This window comes from Triticum urartu, chromosome 3A (genome assembly GCF_056163025.1).
Source record: "Triticum urartu cultivar PI428250 chromosome 3A, HENAU_Tu73, whole genome shotgun sequence".
NCBI lineage: Eukaryota > Viridiplantae > Streptophyta > Magnoliopsida > Poales > Poaceae > Triticum > Triticum urartu.
The window spans coordinates 600212609-600240173 of NC_141875.1; the positions used below are offsets into that span (position 1 = coordinate 600212609).

At 49.7% G+C, this 27565-nt stretch overlaps 1 pseudogene; it reads right to left on the reverse strand.

The window, feature by feature from the left end:
- Positions 1–408: 408 nt before the first annotated feature.
- Positions 409–3109, reverse strand: LOC147980721 (uncharacterized; annotated as a pseudogene).
- Between the last annotated feature and the right edge of the window lie 24456 nt (positions 3110–27565).

The following is a 27565-nucleotide window of genomic DNA, read 5'->3' on the forward strand; positions in this document are numbered from 1 at the left end:
CCTTTGCTGCCATGGGGTGGTGAGGCATTGCTCTTGCAGATAAACTAAGCTTCGTTGGTCCGTCTTGATCACGAGTTCTGCGGACTGTAGGTATGGCCTCCACTGATCCACTGCTGCGATGATGGCTAGGTACTCTTTTTCGTACGTGGATAGCCCCCTTAATTTAGGACAGAGAGACTTGCTCATGAAGCCTATGGGGTGGCCCTCTTGTTGCAGAATAGCTCCGATTCCGATGTCGCACGTGTCCGTTTCGACAGTGAATTGTTTCTGAAAATAACGTAAGGTCGAGAAAGGTGCAGAAATCAGGCCCTTCTTGAGAACTTGGAAGCTTTGTTCTATGTTATCAGTCGACACGAACGGCACCCCTTTTTTGAGAAGATTGAAAAGGGTTCTCGCTAATATTCCAAACTAGCGAACGAAATGGCGGTAATATCCTGCCAGTCCCAAGAATTGTCTGACCTTCTTGACACAAGTGGGTCTGGGCCATGTTGCCACTGCCTCTATTTTACCCGAGTCAGTTGCCACCCCCTCTGCGCTGATGGCGTGCCCCAGATATGCAATCCGCTCCTGCCCCAAAGCACATTTGCTCCTTTTAACCTTCCATTGGTCTCTGCGCAGGAGTTCAAACACTTGTCTAAGGTGTTTTGCATGATCTTGCAATGTTTTGCTGAACACCAGAATATCATCAAAAAAAGACAGTACGCACACGTGTTGCAGCGGATGCAAGGTGTCCGTTATTGCCCCATTGAAAGTTCTCGGGCCTCCTGCCAATCCCAACGACAACACCTTGAACTCAAAGTGCCCTGAGTGAGTTTGAAATGCCGTCTTGAATTCTTCGCCTTCGGCCAGACGGATCTGATGGTACCCAGCTCGTCGGTCAAGTTTAGAAAACCGTCTAGCTCCGTGCAGTTCATCCAACAGCTCTTCGATCACGGGTACTGGGTATTTACCCACTACAGTCATAGCATTGAGTTGTCTGTAGTCTATACACAGACGCCATGTTCCATGTTTCTTCTTAACCAAAATAACTGGCGATGAAAATGGATTGTGGCTGCGCTGAATGATACCCGCCTTTAACAGTTCTTGCGCCTGCTTCTCGATCTCGTCTTTGTGTTCTGGCTTGTGTCTATACGGTCTCAGGTTCACAAGTTGGGCCCTCGGCATCATAGGGATGCGGTGATCACAGGCTCGTCGTGGAGGTAGCCCCGTCGACTCTCCAAAAACATCTTCAAACTGGTCCAGAACTTGCTGAATAGTGTTAGGGGTTGGTGTGTACACTTCATCCCCCTCTGTGACTTGGTAAATTTGCACAACTTGTGACAGTGAACCTTGCTTTTGTAATGACTGAAGCTGTAGTGGATTAATCTCAGAACAGGCAGTAACACCTTCAGGATGGCCTTGCAAGTGAGCAGGGCCACGGGGCATTGTGATCAACAACTGCTTGCCTTGCCAATCCACACTCATGGGACTGTGTTTCTCCAGCCAGACCATCCCAAGGATGGCGTCATATGCTCCCAATGGAAGTATCTTCATATCTGTGATGAATTCGTGTGTCTGCGTCACCCAGCTGCACCGCGGTATGTGAGATACGCAGCAGAGTTCGCCCCCGCCAGCAACCTTGACGCGGCATGGCCAACGAAGTGGTACCACGCCCGCAAGAGCAACAGCGAGATGAGCGTCGATGAATGACGTGGAACTTCCTGAATCCACCTGTATTAGAACCTCATGGCCTTGTACCCACGCGTGCAGACGGATGGCCTTTGGAGAAGTTCCTCCGGTGATGGCGTGTCTAGAGATCGCCATAGCTGTCTCAGCCGGAAGATCACTTTGTTGTTGAGGTGACAGCTCGCCTGTGTAGTCGACGCCGAACAGCTCCAGCAGCTCCTCGACGATGTGGAGTTGAACGCTGGTGGGGCAAGTGTGCTCCTGCCCCCAACGTTCCCTGCACTTGAAGCAGAGTCCCCGTGTGCGACGGTATTCCCTCAGTGCTTTCAGCTTGGATCCATCAGCATGGCTGGCTCCCACGGCTCGGCGATCCGTGGCTAGCGGTGCCGTCGGAGGACGCCCTTGTGGCGGCGGTGGGGGCAGCGACATGGGCATGCTTGTGCCGCCACGGCTCGTCCAGCCCGGGGCGAGTGTTTTGGGCGACGAGAGCGCACACGCTCCCGCGAGACACCGTCAACCACCTCTTCCTGGAGTAATGCAAGGGCGCACGCGGTGTCGAGGTCCTGTGGACGCTGCACCAGCACCACTGCGCGGATATCGGCTCGGAGTCCCTCGACAAAACGGGTAAGATAATAGTAAGGGTGAATTGACTCAGAGTAAGCAGATAAATGACTGATAATCAACTTGAACTGCTCAATGTATTCAGCTACATGCGAATTCTGTGATAGAGCATAGAATTGGCGAATCATAAGTTGATGACGGTCACGCCCAAATCTAGTGCACAGCAAAGATGAAAAGGATTCCCAATCAAATTCAGACAGTTTTTTCTAAACTGATTGTAACCACACCGACGCGGCGCTCGTAAAATTCAGTGAAGCCATTGGAACCCAATTTTTTTTCTGAATTCCGAACATATTGAATACTGCTCACAGAGAGTCCTCCACAGACGCGGATTTTCGCCCGTGAATTGGGGAAATCCGATCGATGGATGAGCCTGGCCGATCCCAGCTAGGAGTTGGCTGGCCTGCGCATACGGAGAGAGGACGGATGGGGATGTGGGAACGGGCAACTGACCGTTGGCCGGGGTGGCCATCGACGCGAACGCCGGTGCCAGTCCCCATGGTAGAACGTCGATGCCGTGGTCGATGGACCCGAGGGCGCCGCCCTTCGCGCTCTGGCCGGTGCCGATGTGGTCACGCAGAAGCGCTGGTGGTGCAGGTGGTGGTGGCGCGGGTGCCACCGTGGGTTGCCCCTCCGCAGATGGGGCCGGCCGCGCTTGCTGGAGTTCGGCGACCGCTGCACAGAGCTGATCCAGACGCCGCTATAGACCCGTCCGCCACTGGGCCAGGTCGTCAAGCTTGCTGGTGTGGCCGCAGATGTCGGCGTGCATCGCGTCGAGGGAGCCGGTCAGCTTGTCGAAATACTCCTTGAAGGACGGATCCATGGCGGCGATTCGATCCTTGATCAATTTTTGCAGCCGCGTCTCGATCAGATGCGCCAGGGTGTGGATCCAAAAGGCTCTGAATACCAGATGTTAACAGACCAGTAGTAATCCTCTAGATCTATTGCTCCTCTAGATCTATTGCTTCTCATACGAATTCATTGGTGATTCAGGGTACAATTTGGGGATACACGAATTGGGGAGGAAGAAAAGGAAAGAACAGGTAGCCGCCGCCGCCAGGTTCGATGATCCACTGGATGCTTCTGGTGGTAGCGGTGGTGATGAGTAAGTACTCCAGGCTCACACCCACTAAGGCCCTTGGACCTTGCTGTTGGGTCGTCGCTGTTGGAATAAGCCACGGCTTCATGCGGTCGGGTACGTCGGGCGCGACGGATGCACGCGGGACGTGCGGAACGCATTGGTGCAGTCGGCCTCATCGGATTCATCGGACGTGTCGGTGGCGCGTGGAACGCGCGGGACGCAGCAACGTGGCCTACGTGTGTAGTGTGTCTATTTGTAGTAGTGTCATGTGTACGCTCGTGGTGTGTGTGGTCTGGTGGTGCGTGAGCTAGGCTCACGTTGGGTTCCACTGCATAGGCTTGTGTTGTTAGCGACATTAGCGGCAGCGCATAGCGGTCAGTTGAATGGCCGGCCGCGTCGTACGCGGTTGTGCGCGGCAAGAGCGCAGCCGAAGCCCATGACTCGCACGCTATGGCGAGTGGAGGAGGTGGGCAACGGAAACTTGGGTGCTACGCAGCTATGAGACTATAAATCCACGGCCACTGTTTGTACGGGAGTTTTGTGCTTTGGAAAGAAAAAGTAACGGGGCTGTGAAGCCGGATGAAACTTCGGTGTACTGTGTGCTCCTCCTTTTTCTACCTCTAGCTACGAGAGAGAGCTGCCAACAACAATTGGTATATAGAGCTTCGGTTCGGGCGATCACCGGCGACCATGGCGCTTGTCCCACACAGCGGCGGCGCGGGTGGATCAACGACGATGGCGATGCCGATGCTGACCGCGGACAACTACATGGTCTGGGCCATCAAGGCGCAGGCGATCCTCGACGTCCACACCGTATGGGAGGCGGTGGCGCCGGGCGACGCGGCGGTGAACGCCAAGAAGGACAAGATGGCGCGCGCGTTGCTTCTCAAGGCGTTGCCGGAGGATGTGCTGCTGCAGGTGTCGACGAAGCTCACCGCCAGGGAGGTATGAGACTCCCTGATGGTGAGGTTCGTCGGCGCCGATCGGGTCCGCGCGGCGAGGCTGGGGACGCTGCGCGGCGAATTCGACCGGATGAAGATGGCGGACGGCGAGGAGCTCGACGGGAGGCTCGCGGCGATGGCGGCGAGGTATGCCAACCTCGGGAAGACGCTAGGCGACGCAGCACTTATCAAGAAGTTGCTGGATACGGTGCCGGATCGCCTCTTCCCCGTCGTCGCTGGCATCGAGCAGTTCCACGACATGACGACAATGACGTTCGACGAAGCGCTTGGGCGGCTGCGTGCGTTCGACGAGCGGGTTCGGCGCCGTGGACAAGACGGCGGCGAGCGCGAGGGTGAGAAGCTGCTCATGATGGTGGCGCAGTGGGCAGCACGGGAGCGTCGACACGGCGGTGCTCGAGACAACGACGACGGGCGCAGCGTGGCGTCGGGGAGCGGCGCCAACAGGCGCAGGCGCTGCTACAAGTGCGGGGAGCACGGACACTTCCGGCGCGAGTGCCCGCAGCTGCGGAAAGGACCGGCGGCGGAGCAGGCTCTCTTGGCCGGGGCCAACGTCGACGATGACGGACTCCTCTAGGCCGTGGCTTAGGAAGTGTGTGTTGGAATAAGCCATGGCTTGGTGCGGTCGGGCACGTCGGGTGCGACAGATGCGCGCGGGACATACGGGACGCACTGGTGCAGTCGGCCTCGCCGGATTCGTCGGGCGCGTCGGTGGCGCGTGGGACGTGCGGGACGCAGCAGCGTTGCGTACGTGTGTAGTGTGTCTATTTGTAATAGTGTCATGTGTATGCTCGTGGTGTGTGTGGTCTGGTGGTGCGTGAGCTAGGCTCACGCTGGGTTCCACTGCATAGGCATGTGTTGTTAGCGACATTAGCGGCAGCGCGTAGCGGTTAGTTGAATAGCCGGCTGCGTCGTACGCGGTTGTGTGCGGCAAGAGCGCAGCCGAAGCCCATGACTCGCACGCTATGGCGAGTGGAGGAGGTGGGCAACGGCAACTTGGTTGCTACGCAGCTGTGAGACTATAAATCCACAGCCACTGTTTGTGCGGGAGTTTTGTGCTTTGAAAAAAAAAGTAACGGGGCTGTGAAGCTGGGTGAAACTTTAGTGTACTGTGTGCTCCTTCTTTTTTTACGTCTAGCTACGAGAGAGAGCTGCAACAACAGTCGCTGCCGGATGGGCCGAGCCGTAGGTGAGGCCGAGTCAGGGCTCTTGGTGGTACTCAGTTTGACAGTGGCCCTGACAGGAAGCAGGTTGTTTCATATGTGCAAAGCAGCAGTCTTGAGAGCCATGCTTTGGACGGTCGTCAGAAGGTGCGAAGTGGACGTTGCCGCTGGTGGATCGGGCAAAACTGATTGTCGATGGCTCTTTTAAAACTGATGGCACAACCGGAACAGGGTTGGCTCTTTCATCTGGGATCCTCCATCTTCGTTGCATGCGGGTACCTCGTTGGGTGCGCTGATGCGGTGCATGCCGAGCTTGCAATCATGGAAGAAGGCATATCCCTCAGTTGGACGCCACTACCGCCGATCGTGGAAATGGACAGCGTTGAGGCCATCGTTTTGGTGAATGCTCCTACACCCAATTCGTCCTGGTATTTTTCACATGTCCAGACTATCAGTGAGCTTCTTCGGAAAAGAGATGTGTTAACTACAAAGATTAATCGCGAGGCCAACTTTGTAAGTCACGGCTTAGACGGCTAGGTAGAGTTGTAACTCTCTATTTCTAGCTAATATATACTCATACTTTCCTCGCAAAAAAGAAACATCACATGGTCCAGCAATCTATTTTTTCCGTGTGTTGAATCACAGGATGAAACATTCACGTTTTTTTCTGTCGACAAACTTGCCAAAAAGACCCGGAACAAGATATTAGTCTCACCCATCTGGAGCGGCAACTGTTGCAGGCTCGTTGTTCTCGCTACCACGGTCGACGGGGACATCGCGGCTCCTATGAAGTCACCTCGCCCCACCTTGATCACAGGAGTGGTCGTGCAAAAGATGTATGACTTGTTGTGGCCGCCGGCCGGCCTCTGCACTTGAGAACGAACATAGGGACGGGATATTGGTAATAGATGACTCAAATAATTAAGAATTCCTTACAATATGGATTAGGAAAAATGAGAAAAAGATCAATGAAAAATGGGGCAAATGATCTAATCCTAACTAAAGAGGGGTAAAATTATCTAATCATCAAATAAAATGTGGCAAATCATCTGAGACAAGAAAATTGTACCTACAGGATGCTCTACCAAGGAAAACTAAAAAGAAACATCACATAAGCACATAATACCCTGCTTGTGTTCTCTCGTGTTGTTCTCGGCCTCTCGCCCTCTGCCTTGGTAGTTAGGGTTCCCCTCCTCACCTCCTTCCAGCGGCCGTCTCGATCACCGCGCACCATGCCAGCCCCCACGCTAGCTCCAGCAGTTCAGCTCCCCCAGCCAGGCCTCACCAAGCTACTCGCACTCCCCATGACCCCATCCCCACCTTAGCGATTGTGGACACCTTATCCACCGGGTTTCCCAGCACGTGTGCTTTGGTTCAGAGAGGATGGCTCTCTTTGCACAAAGCTCGGACATGGGAGGCACGACCGATGAAGAGCAGGATGTGGAACACGTGCGTGCCCATGGCCGGCGAAAATTTTGACTAAGTTAACTTTTGCTATGTGCCTGTACTAATGAAAATGCCATGTTCCCTTCTATTTAATCTAATATTTCATACTTCTCATGAATTTCGTTCAGTTTGCATGAAATTTGTACACCTTTCATTCAACCCGTCCGGTTTATTCATCTTTCGTCTGAAATACAGACTGATGGTTAGTGCATAGGGTTACGTGGCCAGCTTCCGTGCCCGCGGCATGGCGTTGGAGATGCCTTTATTAAACTTACACTATCACCAGGAAACTTTTCATCAAAATATCGCCAACATAAGGATAAAACCATTTGTTTGCAAACCGCAAGCCGTACACAGTAAAGAAAATGCACAAGGTCAATCGGGTGGTGCTACTGTAAGTCTGAAACACTTGAGAAAATACAACATTGACCAGGATAACGAGCAATGCGATGCCTCTAGTACTCCACTACGCTATGGCAACAGCTTGGAATTTTTCGGAGGGAAGATCTTGTAGATAAGTATGCTGACAAGACAGGATAATAGGAGCCAGCACAGTTCGATCACGACGATGGTTCTAAGACTTGCCGGATCGAGCTTGACCAGCTTGTAATCAACGTAGATGATAAGGGCGACACTGTAGCAGAACATAACCCCGTGGATCCACTTGTTGAGTTCCTCGTAGGGCTCCGTCGTTGTCACGGCGACGTAATCGTCGTCGTCGGCGTTCTCCACGTCGGCGCCAATCCTTTTCGGAGAGAAGCACTTGTAGGTGACTATGATGCTACAACAGTATAATATGAGTCCGCACATATTGGTCAGTGCGAACGTTCCAGGATTCTCCGCATCGAACTTGACCAGCATGTAATGGAAGTAGACGACATATACGAAAACGGTGAAGTACATAAGAGGGAAGAACCACTCGTTGTGTTCCAACAAGGGCACCGTCGACTTCGGTGTCACGGCGACGTAATCGCCGGCGTCGGGGTTCTCCACGTCGGCGCCCATCCTTCGTCTCCGATGCTTTGCAAGGCGGCTACTAAGTCGACTTTGGTAGTAGTATAGTAGATCGCTTCTATATGGTTGGATAGTCCAATGAGGATGCTTCGGCAGCTGAATTTTAGGAGTTTGTTATCGTTTGTTGCAATCCGCAAGCACGTCCAGGGACGGGGTTGCTACGGGAAAATTCCGGACTCTAGATTAGTTTTTTTTGTTTTTTTATTGGACTCTAGTTTTTTTTATGTATAAGAGCATCTCTAATACCGTCCATCAAAACGAACACCCTAAACATCCGCTTACACGTTTGGATGTGTCCATGGACAAACGTCCGTCATATTTCGAACATAAATTAAACAACCCGGACGAAAATTAAGAAACTTCGATACGTTAGAGCAACTCCAACAGGCCGACCCAAACGGACGGCAATTTCGTCCGTTTTTTGACCGTTTGGATCGGCCGTCCGCCCATCGTCCGTCCTGTTTTTCATATGGGTCGGCAGCGCGTCCAACGCGCCAATCCATATGGGCAGGCGTGGCCAGCTGGCTGCCCAATTTTACATTGATTTGCATTCAAACATATTGTGAAATGAAATAACAAGTAAAATAGTTTAGCCGTCCAAATAAATAATATAATTTTACAAGCCAAATACAAATAAAAATGTTTCACATAGTTTTGCAAACGAATAAAAGAAGATACATCTATTGGTTGCCAACATGAGTCCACATATACTCAACCAAATCATTTTGCAGTTGCACTTGAGTTTCCCAATCACGCATATCTTCATGAAACTGAATGAACTGCTCAAATGTTGCCAGTACTCCATGATCAGGCACAACATTCTCACCCTGAAACTGATAGCCTTGATCATAGCGCTCGTCTTCTACTATCATATTGTGCATGATCACACAAGCAGTCATCATCTCTCATAGTTTCTGCGTGCTCCAATTATTAGCAGGATACCAAACGATGCCCCATCGAGATTGCAAAACACCAAAGGCACGCTCGACATCCTTTCTAGCACTCTCTTGCTCTTGGGCAAATCTTTTCCTTTTCTCTCCGACAGGGTTGGGTATTGTCTTGACAATAGTGGTCCACTGAGGATAGATGTTGGAAATATGCCCTAGAGGCAATAATAAATTAGTTATTATTATATTTCCTTGTTCATGATAATCGTTTATTATCCATGCTAGAATTGTATTGATAGGAAACTCAGATACATGTGTGGATACATAGACAACACCATGTCCCTAGTAAGCCTCTAGTTGACTAGCTCGTTGATCAATAGATGGTTACGGTTTCCTGACCATGGACATTGGATGTCGTTGATAACGGGATCACATCATTAGGAGAATGATGTGATGGACAAGACCCAATCCTAAGCCTAGCACAAGATCATGTAGTTCGTATGCTAAAGATTTTTCTAATGTCAAGTATCATTTCCTTAGACCATGAGATTGTGCAACTCCCGGATACCGTAGGAGTGCTTTGGGTGTGCCAAACGTCACAACGTAACTGGGTGGCTATAAAGGTACACTACAGGTATCTCCGAAAGTGTCTGTTGGGTTGGCACGAATCGAGACTGGGATTTGTCACTCCGTGTGACGGAGAGGTATCTCTGGGCCCACTCGGTAGGACATCATCATAATGTGCACAATGTGATCAAGGAGTTGATCACGGGATGATGTGTTACGGAACGAGTAAAGAGACTTGCCGGTAACGAGATTGAACAAGGTATCGGGATACCGACGATCGAATCTCGGGCAAGTATCGTACCGCTAGACAAAGGGAATCGTATACGGGATTGATTAAGTCCTTCACATCGTGGTTCATCCGATGAGATCATCGTGGAACATGTGGGATCCAACATGGGTATCCAGATCCCGCTGTTGGTTATTGACCGGAGAGTCATCTCGGTCATGTTTGCATGTCTCCCGAACCCGTAGGGTCTACACACTTAAGGTTCGGTGACGCTAGGGTTATAGAGATATTAGTATGCGGTAACCCGAAAGTTGTTCGGAGTCCCGGATGAGATCCCGGACGTCACGAGGAGTTCCGGAATGGTCCGGAGGTAAAGAATTATATATAGGAAGTGCTATTTTGGCCATCGGGACAAGTTTCGGGGTCACCGGTATTGTACCGGGACCACCGGAAGGGTCCCGGGGGGCCACATGGGCTGTAGGGGGTGCGCCTTGGCCTACATGGGCCAAGGGCACCAGCCCCTAGAGGCCCATGTGCCAAAGGGACAAGAGGAGGGGAGAGTCCTAAAGGGGGAAGGCACCTCCGAGGTGCCTTGGGGAGGATGGACTCCTCCCCCCCTTGGCCGCACCCTTCCTTGGAGGAAGGGGCAAGGCTGCGCCCTCCCCCTCTCCCTTGGCCCTATATATAGTGGGGGGAAAGGGAGGGCAATCCAACCTAAGCCCTGGCGCCTCCCTCTCCCTCCCATGACACATCTCCCTCCTCCCGCAGCGCTTGGCGAAGCCCTGTTGGAATCCCGCTACTTCCACCACCACGCCGTCGTGCTGCTGGATCTCCATCAACCTCTCCTCCCCCCTTGCTGGATCAAGAAGGAGGAGACGTCGCTGCTCCGTACGTGTGTTGAACGTGGAGGTGCCGTCCGTTCGGTGCTAGGATCATCGGTGATCTGGATCACGACGAGTACAACTCCATCAACCCCGTTCTCTTGAACGCTTCCGCGCGCGATCTACAAGGGTATGTAGATCCACTCCTCCCTCGTTGCTAGATGACTCCATAGATTGATCTTGGTGACATGTAGGAAAATTTTGAATTATTGCTACGTTCCCCAACAGTGGCATCATGAGCTAGGTCTATGCGTAGTTTCTATGCACGAGTAGAACACAAAGTAGTTGTGGGTGTTGATTTTGTTCAATATGCTTGCCGTTACTAGTCTTATCTTGATTCGGCGGCATCGTGGGATGAAGTGGCCCGGACCGACCTTACACGTACTCTTACGTGAGACTGGTTCCACCGACTGACATGCACTAGTTGCATAAGGTGGCTAGCGGGTGTCTGTCTCTCCCACTTTAGTCGGATCGGATTCGATGAAAAGGGTCCTTATGAAGGGTAAATAGCAATTGGCATATCACGTTGTGGTTTTTGCGTAGGTAAGAAACGTTCTTGCTAGAAACCCATAGCAGCCACGTAAAACATGCAAACAACAATTAGAGGACGTCTAACTTGTTTTTGCAGGGTATGCTATGTGATGTGATATGGCCAAAAGGATGTGGTGAATGATATATGTGATGTATGAGATTGATCATGTTCTTGTAATAGGAATCACGACTTGCATGTCGATGAGTATGACAACCGGCAGGAGCCATAGGAGTTGTCTTAATTTATTTATGACCTGCGTGTCAACATAAACGTCATGTAATTACTTTACTTTATTGCTAACCGTTAGCTGTAGTAGTAGAAGTAATAGATGACGTGACAACTTCATGGAGACACGATGATGGAGATCATGATGATGGAGATCATGGTGTCATGCCGGTGACAAGATGATCATGGAGCCCCAAGATGGAGATCAAAGGAGCTATATGATATTGGCCATATCATGTCACTATTATTTGATTGCATGTGATGTTTATCATGTTTATACATCTTATTTGCTTAGAACGACGGTAGTAAATAAGATGATCCCTCATTAAAATTTCAAGAAAGTGTTCCCCCTAACTGTGCACCGTTGCGAAAGTTCGTTGTTTCGAAGCACCACGTGATGATCGGGTGTGATAGATTCTTACGTTCACATACAACGGGTGTAAGACAGATTTACACACGCAAAACACTTAGGTTGACTTGACGAGCCTAGCATGTGTACAGACATGGCCTCGGAACACAAGAGACCGAAAGGTCGAGCATGAGTCGTATGGTAGATACGATCAACATGAAGATGTTCACCGATGTTGACTAGTCCGTCTCACGTGATGATCGGACACGGCCTAGTTGACTCGGATCATGTAATCACTTAGATGACTAGAGGGATGTCTATCTGAGTGGGAGTTCATAAGATGAACTTAATTATCCTGAACATAGTCAAAAGGTCTTCGCAAATTATGTCGTAGCTCGCGCTTCAGTTCTACTGTTTAGATATGTTCCTAGAGAAAATTTAGTTGAAAGATGATAGTAGCAATTATGCGGACTAGGTCCGTAAACTGAGGATTGTCCTCATTGCTTCATAGAAGGCTTATGTCCTTAATGCACCGCTCAGTGTGCTGAACCTCGAACGTCGTCTGTAGATGTTGGGAACATCTGACATACAAATTTTGATAACTACGTGATAGTTCAGTTAAACGGTTTAGAGTTGAGGCACCGAAGACGGTTTTGAAACGTCGCGAAACATATGAGATGTTTTGAGGGCTGAAATTGGGATTTCAGACTCGTGCCCACGTCAAGAGGTATAAGACCTCCGACGATTTTCTTAGCCTACAAACTAAGGAGAAAAGCTCAATTGTTGAGCTTGTGCTCAGATTGTCTGAGTACAACAATCGCTTGAATCGAGTGGGAGTTGATCTTCCAGATGAGAAAGTGATGTTTCTCCGAAGTCATTACCACCAAGCTGCTAGAGCTTCGTGATGAACTATAATATATCAGGGACATATATGATGATCCTTGAGATATTCACGATGTTTGACACCACAAAAGTAGAAATCAAGAAGGAGCATCAATTGTTGATGGTTGGTGAAACCACTAGTTTCAAGAAGGGCAAGGGCACGAAGGGATACTTCATGAAACGGCAATTCAGCTGCTGCTCTAGTGAAGAAACCCAAGGTTGAACCCAAACCCGAGACTAAGTGCTTCTGTAATAAGGGGAACAGCCACTGTAGCAGAATTACCCTAAATACTTGGTAGATGAGAAGGCTGGCAAGGTCGATAGAAGTATATTGGATATACATTGTGTTGATGTGTACTTTACTAGTACTCCTAGTAGCACCAGGGTATTAGATACCGGTTCGGTTGCTAAGTGTTAGTAACTCGAAATAAAAGCTATGGAATAAACGGAGACTAGCTAAAGGTGAGCTGACGATATGTGTTGGAAGTGTTTCCAATGTTGATATGATCAAGCATCGCACGCTCCCTCTACCATCGAGATTGGTGTTTGCGTTGAGCATAGACATGATTGGATTATGTCTATCGCAATACGGTTATTCATTTAAGGAGAATAATGGTTACTCTGTTTATTTGAATAATACCTTCAATGGTCTTGCACCTAAAATGAATGGTTTATTGAATCTCGATCGTAGTGATACACATGTTCATGCCAAAAGATATAAGATAGTAATGATAGTACCACCTACTTGTGGCACTGCCACTTAAGTCATATCGGTATAAAACGCATGAAGAGGCTCCATGTTGATGGATCTTTGGACTCACTCATTTTTGAAAAGTTTGAGACATGCGAACCATGTCTATTGGTGTATATGCATGAAGAAACTCCATGCAAATGGACCATTTGGACTCACTTGATTTTGAATCACTTGAGACATGCAAATCATACCACATGGGCAAGATGACTGAAAGCCTCGTTTTCAGTAAAATGGAACTAGAAAGCAACTTGTTGGAAGTAATACATTTTGATGTGTGCAGTCCAATGAGTGCTGAGGCGTGTAGTGGATATCGTTATGTTCTTACTTCACAGGTGATTTGAGTAGATGTTGAGTACATTTACTTGATGAATCACGAGTCTGAATTATTGAAAGGTTCGAGTAATTTCAGGGTGAAGTTGAAAGATCGTCGTGACAAGAGGATAAAATATCTATGATATGATCATAGAGATGAATATCTGAATTACGAGTTTGGCACAGAATTAAGACATTGTGGAAATTGTTTCACAACTAATACAGCCTGGAACACCATAGTGTGATGGTGTGTCCGAACATCATAACTGCACCCTATTGGATATGATGCATACCATGATGTCTCTTATCGAATTACCACGATAGTTTATGGGTTAGGCATTAGAGACAACCACATTCACTTTAAATAAGGCACCACGTAATTCCGATGAGATGACACAGTATGAACTATGGTTTAGAGAAACCTAAGCTGTCATTTCTTAAAAGTTTGGGGCTGCGATGCTTATGCGAAAAAGTTTCAGGCTGATAAGCTTGAACCCAAAGTGGATAAATGCATCTTCATAGGACACCCAAAACAGTTGGGTATACCTCCTGTCTCAGAACCGAAAGCAATAAGGGATTGTTTCTAGAATCGGGTCCTTTCTCGAGGAAAAGTTTCTCTCAAAAGAATTGAGTGGGAGGATGGTGGAGACTTGATGAGGTTATTGAACCGTCTCTTCAACTAGTGTGTGACAGGGCACAGGGAGTTGTTCCTGTGGCACCTACACCAATTGAAGTGGAAGCTTATGATAGTGATCATGAAACTTCAGATCAAGTCACTACCAAACCTCATGGGATGACAAGGATGCATACTACTTCAGAGTGGTACGTAATCCTGTCTTGGAAGTCATGTTGCTAGACAACAATGAACCTACGAGCTATGGAGAAGCGATGGTGGGCCCGGATTCCGATAAATGGCTCGAGGCCATAAAATCCGAGAGAGGATCCATGTATGAAAACAAAGTGTAGACTTTGGCAGAACAGCTTGATGGTCGTAAGGCTGTTAGGTACATATGGATTTTAAAAGGAAGACGGATAATGATGGTAAATGTCACCATTAAGAAAGCTCGACTTGTCGTTAAGATGTTTTCCGACAAGTTCAAGGAGTTGACTACGATGAGACTTTCTCACTCGTAGCGATGCTAAGAGTCTGTTGGAATTATATTAGCGATTACTGCATTATTTATGAAATCTTGCAGATAGGATGTCAAAGCATTGTTTCCTCGACGTTTTTCTTGAGGAAAGGTTGTATGTGATACAACCGGAAGGTTTTGTCAATCCTGAAAGATGCTAACAAGTATGCAAAGCTCCAGCAATCCTTCTAAGGACTGGAGTAAGCATCTCGGAGTTGGAATGTATGCTTTGATGAGATGATCAAAGATTTTGGGTGTATACAAAGTTTATGAGAAACTTGTATTTCCAAAGAAGTGAGTGGGAGCACTATAGAATTTCTTATGAGTACATGTTGTTGACATATTGTGGATCAGAAATGACGTAGAATTTCTGGAAAGCATATAGGGTTTTTTGGAAAGTGTTTTTCAATGGAAAGCCTGGATTAAGCTACTTGAACATTGAGCATCAAGATCTATAAGGATAGATCAAAACGCTTAATGGTACTTTCAAATGAGCACATACCTTGACATGATCTTGAAGGTGTTCAAGATGGACCAGTCAAAGAAGGAGTTCTTGCCTGAGTTGTAAGGTATGAAGTTAAGACTTAAAGCTTGACCACGGCAGAAGCAAGAGGAAGGACGAAGGTCGTCCCCTATGCTTTTGTCATGGGCTCTCTACAGTATGCTATGCTGTGTACCGCACCTGAAGTGTGCCTTGCCATGAGTCAGTCAAGGCGTACAAGAGTGATCCAAGAATGGATCACAGGACAGCGGTCAAAGTTATCCTTAGTAACTAGTGGACTAAGGAATTTTCTCGATTATGGAGGTGGTAAAAGAGTTCGTCATAAAGGTTTACGCCGATGCAAACTTTGACACTAATCCAGATTATTCTGAGTAGTAAACTGGATTCGTATAGTAGAACAGTTATTTGGAATAGCTCCAAATATAGCGTAGTAGCTGCATCTACAAGATGACATAGAGATTTGCGAAGTACATACAGATCTGAAAGATTCAGACCCGTTGACTATAACATCTCTCACAAGCATAACATGATCAAACCCAGAACTCATCGAGTGTTAATCACATGGTAATGTGAACTAGATTATTGACTCTAGTAAACTCTTTGGGTGTTAGTCACATGGGGATGTGACCTTGAGTGTTAGTCACATAGCGATGTGAACTGGATTATTGACTCTAGTGCAAGTGGGAGACTGTTGGAAATATGCCCTAGAGGCAATAATAAATTAGTTATTATTATATTTCCTTGTTCATGATAATCGTTTATTATCCATGCTAGAATTGTATTGATAGGAAACTCAGATACATGTGTGGATACATAGACAACACCATGTCCCTAGTAAGCCTCTAGTTGACTAGCTCGTTGATCAATAGATGGTTACGGTTTCCTGACCATGGACATTGGATGTCGTTGATAACGGGATCACATCATTAGGAGAATGATGTGATGGACAAGACCCAATCCTAAGCCTAGCACAAGATCATGTAGTTCGTATGCTAAAGATTTTTCTAATGTCAAGTATCATTTCCTTAGACCATGAGATTGTGCAACTCCCGGATACCGTAGGAGTGCTTTGGGTGTGCCAAACGTCACAACGTAACTGGGTGGCTATAAAGGTACACTACAGGTATCTCCGAAAGTGTCTGTTGGGTTGGCACGAATCGAGACTGGGATTTGTCACTCCGTGTGACGGAGAGGTATCTCTGGGCCCACTCGGTAGGACATCATCATAATGTGCACAATGTGATCAAGGAGTTGATCACGGGATGATGTGTTACGGAACGAGTAAAGAGACTTGCCGGTAACGAGATTGAACAAGGTATCGGGATACCGACGATCGAATCTCGGGCAAGTATCGTACCGCTAGACAAAGGGAATTGTATACGGGATTGATTAAGTCCTTCACATCGTGGTTCATCCGATGAGATCATCGTGGAACATGTGGGAGCCAACATGGGTATCCAGATCCCGCTGTTGGTTATTGACCGGAGAGTCATCTCGGTCATGTCTGCATGTCTCCTGAACCCGTAGGGTCTACACACTTAAGGTTCGGTGATGCTAGGGTTATAGAGATATTAGTATGCGGTAACCCGAAAGTTTTTCGGAGTCCCGGATGAGATCCCGGACGTCACGAGGAGTTCCGGAATGGTCCGGAGGTAAAGAATTATATATAGGAAGTGCTATTTCGGCCATCGGGACAAGTTTCGGGGTCACCGGTATTGTACCGGGACCACCGGAAGGGTCCCGGGGGTCCACCGGGTGGGGCCACCTGCCCCGGGGGGCCACATGGGCTGTAGGGGGTGCGCCTTGGCCTACATGGGCCAAGGGCACCAGCCCCTAGAGGCCCATGCGCCAAAGGGACAAGAGGAGGGGAGAGTCCTAAAGGGGGAAGGCACCTCCGAGGTGCCTTGGGGAGGATGGACTCCTCCCCCCCTTGGCCGCACCCTTCCTTGGAGGAAGGGGAAAGGCTGCGCCCTCCCCCTCTCCCTTGGCCCTATATATAGTGGGGGGAAAGGGAGGGCAATCCAACCTAAGCCCTGGCGCCTCCCTCTCCCTCCCATGACACATCTCCCTCCTCCCGCAGCGCTTGGCGAAGCCCTGTTGGAATCCCGCTACTTCCACCACCACGCCGTCGTGCTGCTGGATCTCCATCAACCTCTCCTCCCCCCTTGCTGGATCAAGAAGGAGGAGACGTCGCTGCTCCGTACGTGTGTTGAACGCGGAGGTGCCGTCCGTTCGGTGCTAGGATCATCGGTGATCTGGATCACTACGAGTACGACTCCATCAACCCCGTTCTCTTGAACGCTTCCGCGCGCGATCTACAAGGGTATGTAGATCCACTCCTCCCTCGTTGCTAGATGACTCCATAGATTGATCTTGGTGACACGTAGGAAAATTTTGAATTATTGCTACGTTCCCCAACAATAGATACCATCACCCAAATAGTACCCTTTGTCGTAGTTGTGGCCGTTGACAGTAAAGTTCACCGGTGGGCTGTTGCCTTCGGCAATCCTAGCAAACAACGGCGAGCGCTGAAGCATGTTGATATCATTGTGTGATCCAGCATACCAAAGAAAGAGTGGCAGATCCAGAGATCTAGAGATGTCACGGCCTCTAGTATGACAGTGCAAGCCCTGACATGTCCCTTATACTTCCCTTGCCAAGCAGAAGGACAGTTCTTCCACTCCGAGTGCATGCAGTCTATGCTGCCAAGCATCCCCGGGAAGCCCCTGCTGGCATTCATCGCCAACAAATGGGCTGTATCTTAAGCTATCGGCTCTCTCAAGTACTCAGGGCCAAACACAGCAATCACAGCCTTGCAGAACTTATACAGGGACTCTAGAGGTGTAGACTCGCTCATACGGACGTACTCGTCAATGAGATCACCGGGCACTCCGTATGCAAGCATTCGGATGGCGGCAGTGCATTTCTGATAAGAGGAGAAACCAATCTTGCCGACAGCATTGAGGGAGTCCTGGATTAGGGGGTGTCCGGATAGCCGGACTATACCTTCGGCCGGACTCCTGAACTATGAAGATACAAGATTGAAGACTTCGTCCCGTGTCCGGAAGGGACTTTCCTTGGCGTGGAAGGCAAGCTTGGCGATACGGATATGTAGATCTCCTACCATTGTAACCGACTCTGTGTAACCCTAGCCCTCTCCGGTGTCTATATAAACCGGAGGGTTTTAGTCCGTAGGACGAAAAACAATCATACCATAGGCTAGCTTCTAGGGTTTAGCCTCCTTGATCTCGTGGTAGATCTACTCCTGTACTACCCATATCATCAATATTAATCAAGCATGACGTAGGGTTTTACCTCCATCAAGAGGGCCCGAACCTGGGTAAAACATTGTGTCCCCTGCCTCCTGTTACCATCCGCCTAGACGCACAGTTCGGGACCCCCTACCCGAGATCCGCCGGTCTTGACACCGACATTGGTGCTTTCATTGAGAGTTCCTCTGTGTCGTCGCTTTTAGGCCCGATCGCTCCTCCGATCATCAACGACGATGCGACCTAGGGTGAGACTTTTCTTCCCGGACAGATCTTCGTATTTGGCAGCTTTGCACTGCGGGCCAATTCGCTTGGCCATCTGGAGCAGATCGAAAGCTACGCCCCTGGCCGTCAGGTCAGATTTGGAAGTTTAAACTACACAGTGGACCTCCGTGGAGACTTGATCTTCGACGGATTCAAGCCGCAGCCGAACGCGCCGCACTGTCACGATCGGCATGATCTAGCTCTGCCGCTGAACAGTGCCCTGGAGGCCGCACCCTCATCAACTCCGACCCTTAATTCGGAGCCAACTGCGCCAATCGAGGATGGGTGGTTGGACACCGCCTCGGGGGCTGCAATCTCTATGGCGATCGAGCCGAACACCAGCCCTATTCTCTGCGAAGCCCGTGACTCCAAGGAGCCAGACTCCTCTCCAGACTCCGAGCCCTCCGCGCCCCTACCGATCAAACCCGAGTGGGCGCCGATCATGGAGTTCACCGCCGCGGACATCTTTCAGCACTCGCCCTTCGGCGATATTCTGAATTCACTAAAGTCTCTCTCTTTATCAGGAGAGCCCTGGCCGGACTATGGTCAGCGAGGTTGGGATGCGGATGATGATGAAATTCAAAGCCCACCCACCACCCACTTCGTAGCCACTGTCAATGATTTAACCGACATGCTCGACTTCGACTCCGAAGACATCGACGGTATGGACGCCGATGCAGGAGACGATCAAGAACCAGCGCCTATAGGGCACTGGAAAGCCACCTCGTCGTATGATATATACATGTTGGACACCCCAAAAGAAGACAATGGCGATGGAACAGCGGAGGATGACCCCTCCAAGAAGCAGCCTAAGCGCCGGCGTCAGCGGCGCGGCTCTAAATCCCGCCAAAGCAAAAACGGTGATTCCGGCACGGGAGATAATAACACCCCGGACAGTGCCGAAGACAACCACCTCCAGCACAGTTTAGCACAGGAGGATGGAGAAGCCAGCCCTCATGAGAGAGCGGCAGACAGAGAGGTCGAGGACAATAACTATATACCTCCCTCCGAAGACGAGGCAAGCCTCGTCGACGATGAATTTGTCATGCCAGAGGATCCAGTCGAACAAGAGCGTTTCAAACGCAGGCTTATGGCCACGGCGAGCAGCCTCAAGAAAAAACAGCAACAGCTTAGAGCTGATCAAGATTTGCTAGCCGACAGATGGACTGAAGTCCTTGCGGCCGAAGAGTATGAACTCGAACGCCCCTCCAAGACCCAAAGCGCAGGTTGCTACCCCGATTAGAGGAGGAAGCACCTAAACCTATATCACCAGCGCATGATGCGGCCGACCGGCCACCCCGTGGCCGCGACAGAGAGGCCTCTTGGCCCTCCACTCAAGCCGCACCCCGGCGCCACTCAAAAAATACCAAGGCACGGGAAAATGCGCCAGACCTACGAGATATATTGGAGGACAAGGCAAGGCAAACAAGATTGATCTACGGATCGCGTGGGCGCCCCACGGCATGAGACGGTAATCATCACTCCGGATATAGTCAATCCGGCCGGGCTGAACACAGTAGACAAAGCTCGTTTGAGCTGCGTCGTGATATAGCCCAATACAGAGGCGCCGCACACCCACTATGCTTCACAGATGAAGTAATGGATCATCAAATCCCTGAGGGTTTCAAACCCGTGAACATCGAATCATATGATGGCACAACAGATCCTGCGGTATGGATCGAGGACTATCTCCTTCATATTCACATGGCCCGCGGTGATGACCTACACGCCATCAAATACCTCCCACTCAAGCTTAAAGGACCAGCTCGGCATTGGCTTAACAGCTTGCCAGCAGAATCAATTGGTTGTTGGGAGGACCTGGAAGCCGCATTCCTCGACAATTTCCAAGGCACTTATGTGCGACCACCAGACACCGATGACCTTAGCCACATAATTCAGCAGCTAGAGGAATCGGCCAGACAATTCTGGACACGGTTCCTAACCAAGAAAAATCAAATCGTCGACTGTCCGGATGCAGAGGCCCTAGCAGCCTTCAAGCATAACATCCGCGACGAGTGGCTTGCACGGCACCTAGGACAGGAAAAGCCGAAATCCATGGCAGCCCTCACGACACTTATGACCCGCTTTTGCGCGAGAGAAGACAGCTGGCTAGCTCGCAGCAATAACATGACCAAGAGCCCTGGTAATTCGGATACCAAGGACAGCAGTGGCAGGTCACATCGCAACAAGCAAAAGCGCCGCATTAACGGTGACAATGCTGAGGATACGGCAGTTAATGCCGGATTCAGAGGCTCTAAACTCGGTCAGCGGAAAAAGTCATTCAAAAGAAATACTCCGGGCCCGTCCAGTTTGGACCGAATACTCGACCGCTCATGCCAGATACATGGCACCCCCGAAAAACCAGCCAATCACACCAACAGGGATTGTTGGGTGTTCAAGCAGGCAGGCAAGTTAAATGCCGAAAGCAGAGACAAGGAGCTGCATAGCGATGACGAGGAGGAGCCCCGGCCTCCGAACAACAGTGGACAGAAAGGTTTTCCCCCACAAGTGCGGACGGTGAACATGATATACGCAACCCACGTCCCCAAGAGGGAGCGGAACCGTGCGCTAAGGGATGTATACGCGATGGAGCCAGTCGCCCCAAAGTTCAACCCATGGTCTTCCTGCCCGATCACTTTCGATCGAAGGGACCACCCCACTAGCACCCGTCATGGCGGATTCGCCGCATTGGTTCTAGACCCAATTATTGACGGATTTCATCTCACTAGAGTCCTTATGGACGGCGGCAGCAGCCTGAACCTGCTTTACCAGGATACAGTGCGGAAAATGGGCATCGATCCCTCGAGGATTAAACCCACTAAAACGACCTATAAAGGCGTCATACCAGGTGTAGAGGCCAACTGTACAGGCTCAGTTAAACTTGAAGTGGTCTTCGGATCTCCGAATAATTTCTGAAGCGAGGAGTTAATCTTCGACATAGTTCCGTTCCGCAGTGGCTATCACGCACTGCTCGGGCGAATCGCATTTGCCAAGTTCAATGCGGTGCCGCACTACGCATACCTCAAGCTCAAAATGCCAGGCCCTCGAGGAGTCATCACGGTCAATGGAAACACCGAACGCTCTCTCCAAACTCTCTACTGTAAGCATCAACAAGCAACTTACCCTGGGTAAAACTACAGAACTCTTCCCTCTTGCGGTCAATGAGAGCCTGAGGAATGTGGTGCTCCCGAAAAGCCTCGGTGAAATCCTTCCAGGTAGGAATCTGACCAGCTGGTAGCATAGCCTCATATCTCTGCCACCAAATACTAGCAGGACCTTCCAGGTGATAGGTAGCATAGGTGACCTTGTCACCTTCAGCTACGTTCGCAGAATGCAACTTGTGAGTGATGCTTCGGAGCAAGTCAACTGCATCGAGTGGCTCAATGGAGTGATGGAAGGTGGGTGGTTTCAGACCAATGAAGTCGGTGATGGAAACCAACTTCTTACGCTGATGTGCGGTGTTCTGCTCAATCTGTGCCAGCAAGTGGTTAGTCTCATGCTTGTTCCTCTCGGATGCTAACAAGAACTCTGCCATCAAAGGCTAGTCAGGAGGATCCTCGTCCCTACCATCTTCGTGGTTCTTGCTATGAGCAACTGAACCTCGGTTAGCAGACGGCATCCTAGCACAGAAACCAAGGAAACAAGGATGGAATTAGCATCGACATAAGGATGCGGAATGTAATGCAAAAGCATTGGAAACTCTTGAAATCCTAGGACAATTCTGGCAGCATAACGGCTGTAAATGCTCAAAGGGATTTTGAGACATTCATTCGAGGAATAACATAATCAATCAGCATCATAATATCAAGGTTCTGGGTCAAATTGAGGACACACGGAAGTAGTAGAACTGAACAGAGACACAAACCCAACAATCCTAAGACTTTGCGGTTTAGTAACATGTCATCCTGAGAGATAGAGGAGAAGCCTAGGCCTTAACCCTCGTAGAAAAGAAGAGGCTGACTCAGAAAGAATGACATGAGGTAAAGGAGTAAAAGAGCCTTACGTTCCCTTCCACAATCAATTCCCTTATATAACTAAAGCATTTCTATACTCAACTTCGACCAGTTTGGCTTGGTAATCCTACAGTCAGTCAGGCTCTGATACCAATGCTGTCGGGACCCCGATCCTAAGTCACACCGATCTAGCATGTAACAATTCATATCACTTTGCGGCCTCACGCACGGTATTCTCACGGGTACCACCTTACCTGGCCCGGGACCATTTGCGCCTTTTGGCTCACGTATATAATAGTATCGCTAGCATCCATATGACAGAGAACCCGGGACGACATGACTAGTCGTGAACCCAAAGTGGCAGTAAGTTACAGGGACAGGCATACATGAATCAACCTCGAGCATGTCGGTCAGTAGCGTATGAATCCGGGCTGTAGCACTGGGTTAACAGGAATCCGGGAACCCGGGCTATAGCAGGCTAGGCAGGACTCCGGATGTCACCACGTGACATTTCCCCGAAGGGACAGACACAGGAATGAAGTGAATCACATGCCGGCCAGTCAAGTGTTCCGGAGCAGTAGTGCTGAGCTAGCAGGACTCCGGTGAACCGGTCTGTAGCGGACTACTATGGCTCATGGAAGCACAAGACTACATTTCCCATAATATAGGCTACCAGGGATAAACAACTAGGTTATCGGATCCCACACATAGCAATACACGTTACACGTACGCATAACATGCGAGTATGTGTTGTACAACATGGCATCACAACATAACTCAAACTCATATAGATAAAGGCCCAGAAGAGCCACATAGCATTCAATACAAACAGGGGTCTCACGACCCATCATTCAGAGCATACAAGCAACGGAAGCATTACATGTCTGAGTACAGACAACTACAAAAGGAAAAGACTAGGAAGCCTGACTAAACACGACCCTCCCAAGGGTACAAGATCATAGCTGGGATACAAGCTACTCGTCGAAGTCACTAGTGTAACCAACTGCAAAACATAAATAAGCAAACGTGAGTACAAAGGTACTTAGCAAGTCTGACATCAGAATTATCTACATATGCAACACTATCAACAAGGGGGTGGTGGAGTTAACAGCAGCAATCCAGCTTTGACTTAGTGGCTAACCAATACTACGAGTATCAGAAACTTCTTTGAGGTGAGAAGACGCACACGAGTCCACATATTCACCATATTAATACTCCACTATGGATCCGTTCCCGTCTCCCTACGAGAAGGCCATCCATAGCACTCATGCTTATCTTGCGGTTTTAGAGTATCCACTTCAAGTTGTCTATGTACTACATAAGTACTCCAAGTTTCCATAACCGAGGAAAATGGCTATTCGAATAGATAATGTTGACCCTGCAGGGGTGTACTTCTTCACACACGCTCTCGCCACTTATAGCCCTGTACACGTCATGTACCTCGGCAACCTTCAAGAGGAAGCCGGGCGAGGGTGTCGGCCACGACCTGACTAACCACACAAGTCTCTCGTCCAGGTTTATCGCCTATTCGGGTTCCATCCGCAAGGAGATCCGGCCGGGGTATCGCTCACGGCCCCAAACAATGTGTGCAGGGTTCCCAAGCCCACCATCCGGGTGCCGCTTGGTACACCGTGCCACGGTGCCTAGTCTGTCCCAAGCCCGTCCCGTCATACACCACCAGGTAGACAAGTAGCACTACCTACAAACGCCAGAAACTAGTTGCAACTCCTGGACAGAGATCAAGTGGATTAATAAGCCGAGAGGGGCCGGATAACCGGAACCCAATGTGTGGTAGTAACTGGACTTGGACAACATACACGGAACTTCGTGCTTAGGGACGGTTCCAATGAGACAACCCACCATGTACTCCTATATGGCCTCTCATCGCTACCTTTACCAAAACGTGTTCCACACTTAGCCTTTACCGGTAGGACATGTTCACCACTCCGATTCATTACCGATGAATCAGACCTGACACAACTCTAAGTACAGTTGGCATAAAGAAAACAAGCATGGATGAGTAGTCACATCAAGGCTCAAGCAACTCCTACTCATGCTAGTGGGTTTCAACTATTTACTGTGGCAATGACAGGTCATGCAGAGGAATGGGTTCAACTACCGCAGCAGAAAAGTAGCAGTTGAATCGTTGTTGTCCTAATGCAGTATAAGGAGCAGGAGCGAGAGAGTAGGATTTATCGAAATGCTCAAGGGGGTTTGCTTGCCTGATAGAACGACGAAGGGGTACGTCTCCTCTGACAGGTACTCGGGAACACCTTCCAGAGCGGAACCTATTGAGAAGAAACGGTGTCGGCAATCAATACACAAACAAATGAAACAATATGATGCATGACAATGGCATGTGCATATGCTAGTGTTTAGGCTAATGCAAGATGCTACCAAGTTGGTTGAAGCCCATTTGAATCCAAGATTCAAATGCAATTCAAAATGAAGCATTTAAAATGCCCATATTATGTTTTCACTTATACAACATGTATAAGTTGGTTTTTCATGCATGTCCCTGGCATAAATTGATTCCTTGCATTTTTCTGATAATTTTTCATATATAATTTATTTCATTCTGAGCTACGGTTGAATTATTATGATTTTTTGAAGTGTAGGCAAAATTCTGGAATTTCCTGAGTTAAAATAATTCCAGAAAAAGAATAACTGCGCCAACACTACGTCAGCATGACGTAAGCGATTCAACGGGGCTGACCAGGTCAAACCTGACCAGTGGGTCCCACTGGTCAGTGACCCAGTCAACTAACTAAGTTAGTTAGTCCTAACTAACTGGGCAGGGCCCACTAGTCAGTGACTGTAGTAGCTAACCTAGTTAGTTAATTAGTGCTAACTATAGTAGTTAGTCGGGCGGAGCCCGCAAGTCAGTGAGAGAGAGGGGGGAGGTCAAACTGGGCTGTGGGGTCAACCCACGCCGGTCAAAAGTCAGCGGTCGCCGGCGTTTAGCCACCGGTGAGTGCAAACGCGGCGGTGCGCTGCGGGTTTGGCCTACATGGGGCCATTTGGCGCGCGGAGTGCAGCTACGGGATGTGGACGCTCGTCCGCATCCAGCCGTGGTGGTGGCGCGGCCGGGGAGCGGCCGGAGTGGCGCCGGCGATGACGAGTGCGGCGGCCGGAGTTTGGCCAGGTGCGCGCGGGGTGTTTTGGGGCACAGCAGGAGCTGCGAGCGGGTCCGCTCGACTCGCCAGAGTGCACTGAGTGCAACGGCGAGCTCGGCTGCAAGCTGCGGGGGCTATGTCCACGACGGCGAGGGGCTGCGGCGGCAATGGCTTCGGCTGGGGTGGAAAAAGCGGGTACACGGTGCAACAAAGCACGAGGAGAGAGGGAAACGACAGAGGAGCTCACAGCGAAGCTAACGGAGGGCTCGGCAGGCGCGGGGACGGCCGGTGGGCGGCGAATCGACGGCGAGGATCTTCGGTGGCCGACGAGGGGAACGGCGATGCTTGCGGCGTCCAGGGGCTTCCGGCGCCGTGCGTCTCGTCGAGGAGGTGTAGCCCACAGCGGCGGAGCACGTGGACACGACGGAGGGACGAGGGGGAGGCAATGGCCGCGGCAACGACGAGCGGTGGCGTCGGCTGTGCTCGGGTGCGGGCGAGAGAGGGTGACAGAGGAGAGGAGAAGCACGGGGGAGAGTGAGAGGGGGGTCGGGGAGACTGCGTGGCGTCTCCAGGGCGTCTAGAGGGAGGCGGCAAGCAGGAGGTGGCCGGGCATGCGCCGGCGTGCGTCGGCCACGCGCTCGGCGTCCTCCTGGCGCGATGGAGAAGACGACTGGCAGGGCCAGCTGGCTGGGCCGGCCAGCTGGGCCGCCAGTGCCAGGCCTCAGGTAAGGCCCAGGTAAGCCTTTTCCCTTTTTTGTTTTCTTTTCTATTTTTCTGGCATTTGTTCTGATTTAGTAAAATACTAAATCATTTTATTTTCTTCTGACAATTTTTTGCAGGGACATAAGGGGTTATTCCAAAGCCCCTCAGCAACAATCAAAATTTTTGGACATATATAAAATATATCACATATATATATATATATCCAAGGCAAATAATTATTGTATTAATTCCAAAAGGCCAAAATAAATATTTATGGGCTCCTAAAATTATTGGTTTGAATTTTTACCTCTGACCAATATTTTCAGAGAGCAACATGAACATTTTCTTGGTCCTTTTTGGAGCACTTTTTATCTGGGTCATTTCCAGAAATGAGTTCTGAGGGTTTCACAAATCCCCATTTCAAATTTAAATGGAATTTAAACATGATGCACAAATGACGAGCTAGTCTAGGTCATACCAGAACTAGGGATGTGACAACTCGCCCCCACTCGGAAGAATCTCATCCCGAGATTCAGGAGTTGGCGGAAAGAAAGCGGGGTACTCAAGTCAAAGACGATCTTCTCGCTCCCAATTAGCTTCTCTCTCGGAATGATGAGACCACTGAACCTTGAGAAACTTGATGTTATGGCGTCGAGTGACACGCTCTGCTTGATCCAGAATGCGAACGGGGTACTCTCGATAAGTTAGGCTATCTTGGAGATCAAGCGTTTCATGGTCCACTCCGCGGATGGGATCCGAGAAGCAACGCCTGAGTTGAGAGACGTGGAAGACATCATGAACTCGAGAAAGATGGGGGGTAGTTCCAACTGGTAGGCAACCCCTCCTCGTTTAGCGAGAATGCGAAAAGGAGCAATGTAACGAGGAGCCAACTTGCCCTTGATACCGAAATGATGGGTACCCTTCAAAGGAGTAACCCGAAGGTAAGCCTTGTCGCCAACTTCATAAGCCACTTCCTTATGACGATGGTCATACTGGCTCTTTTGACGAGATTGGGCTGTTTTCAAATTCTCATGAATTATGCGAACTTGCTCTTCTGCCTCCTGG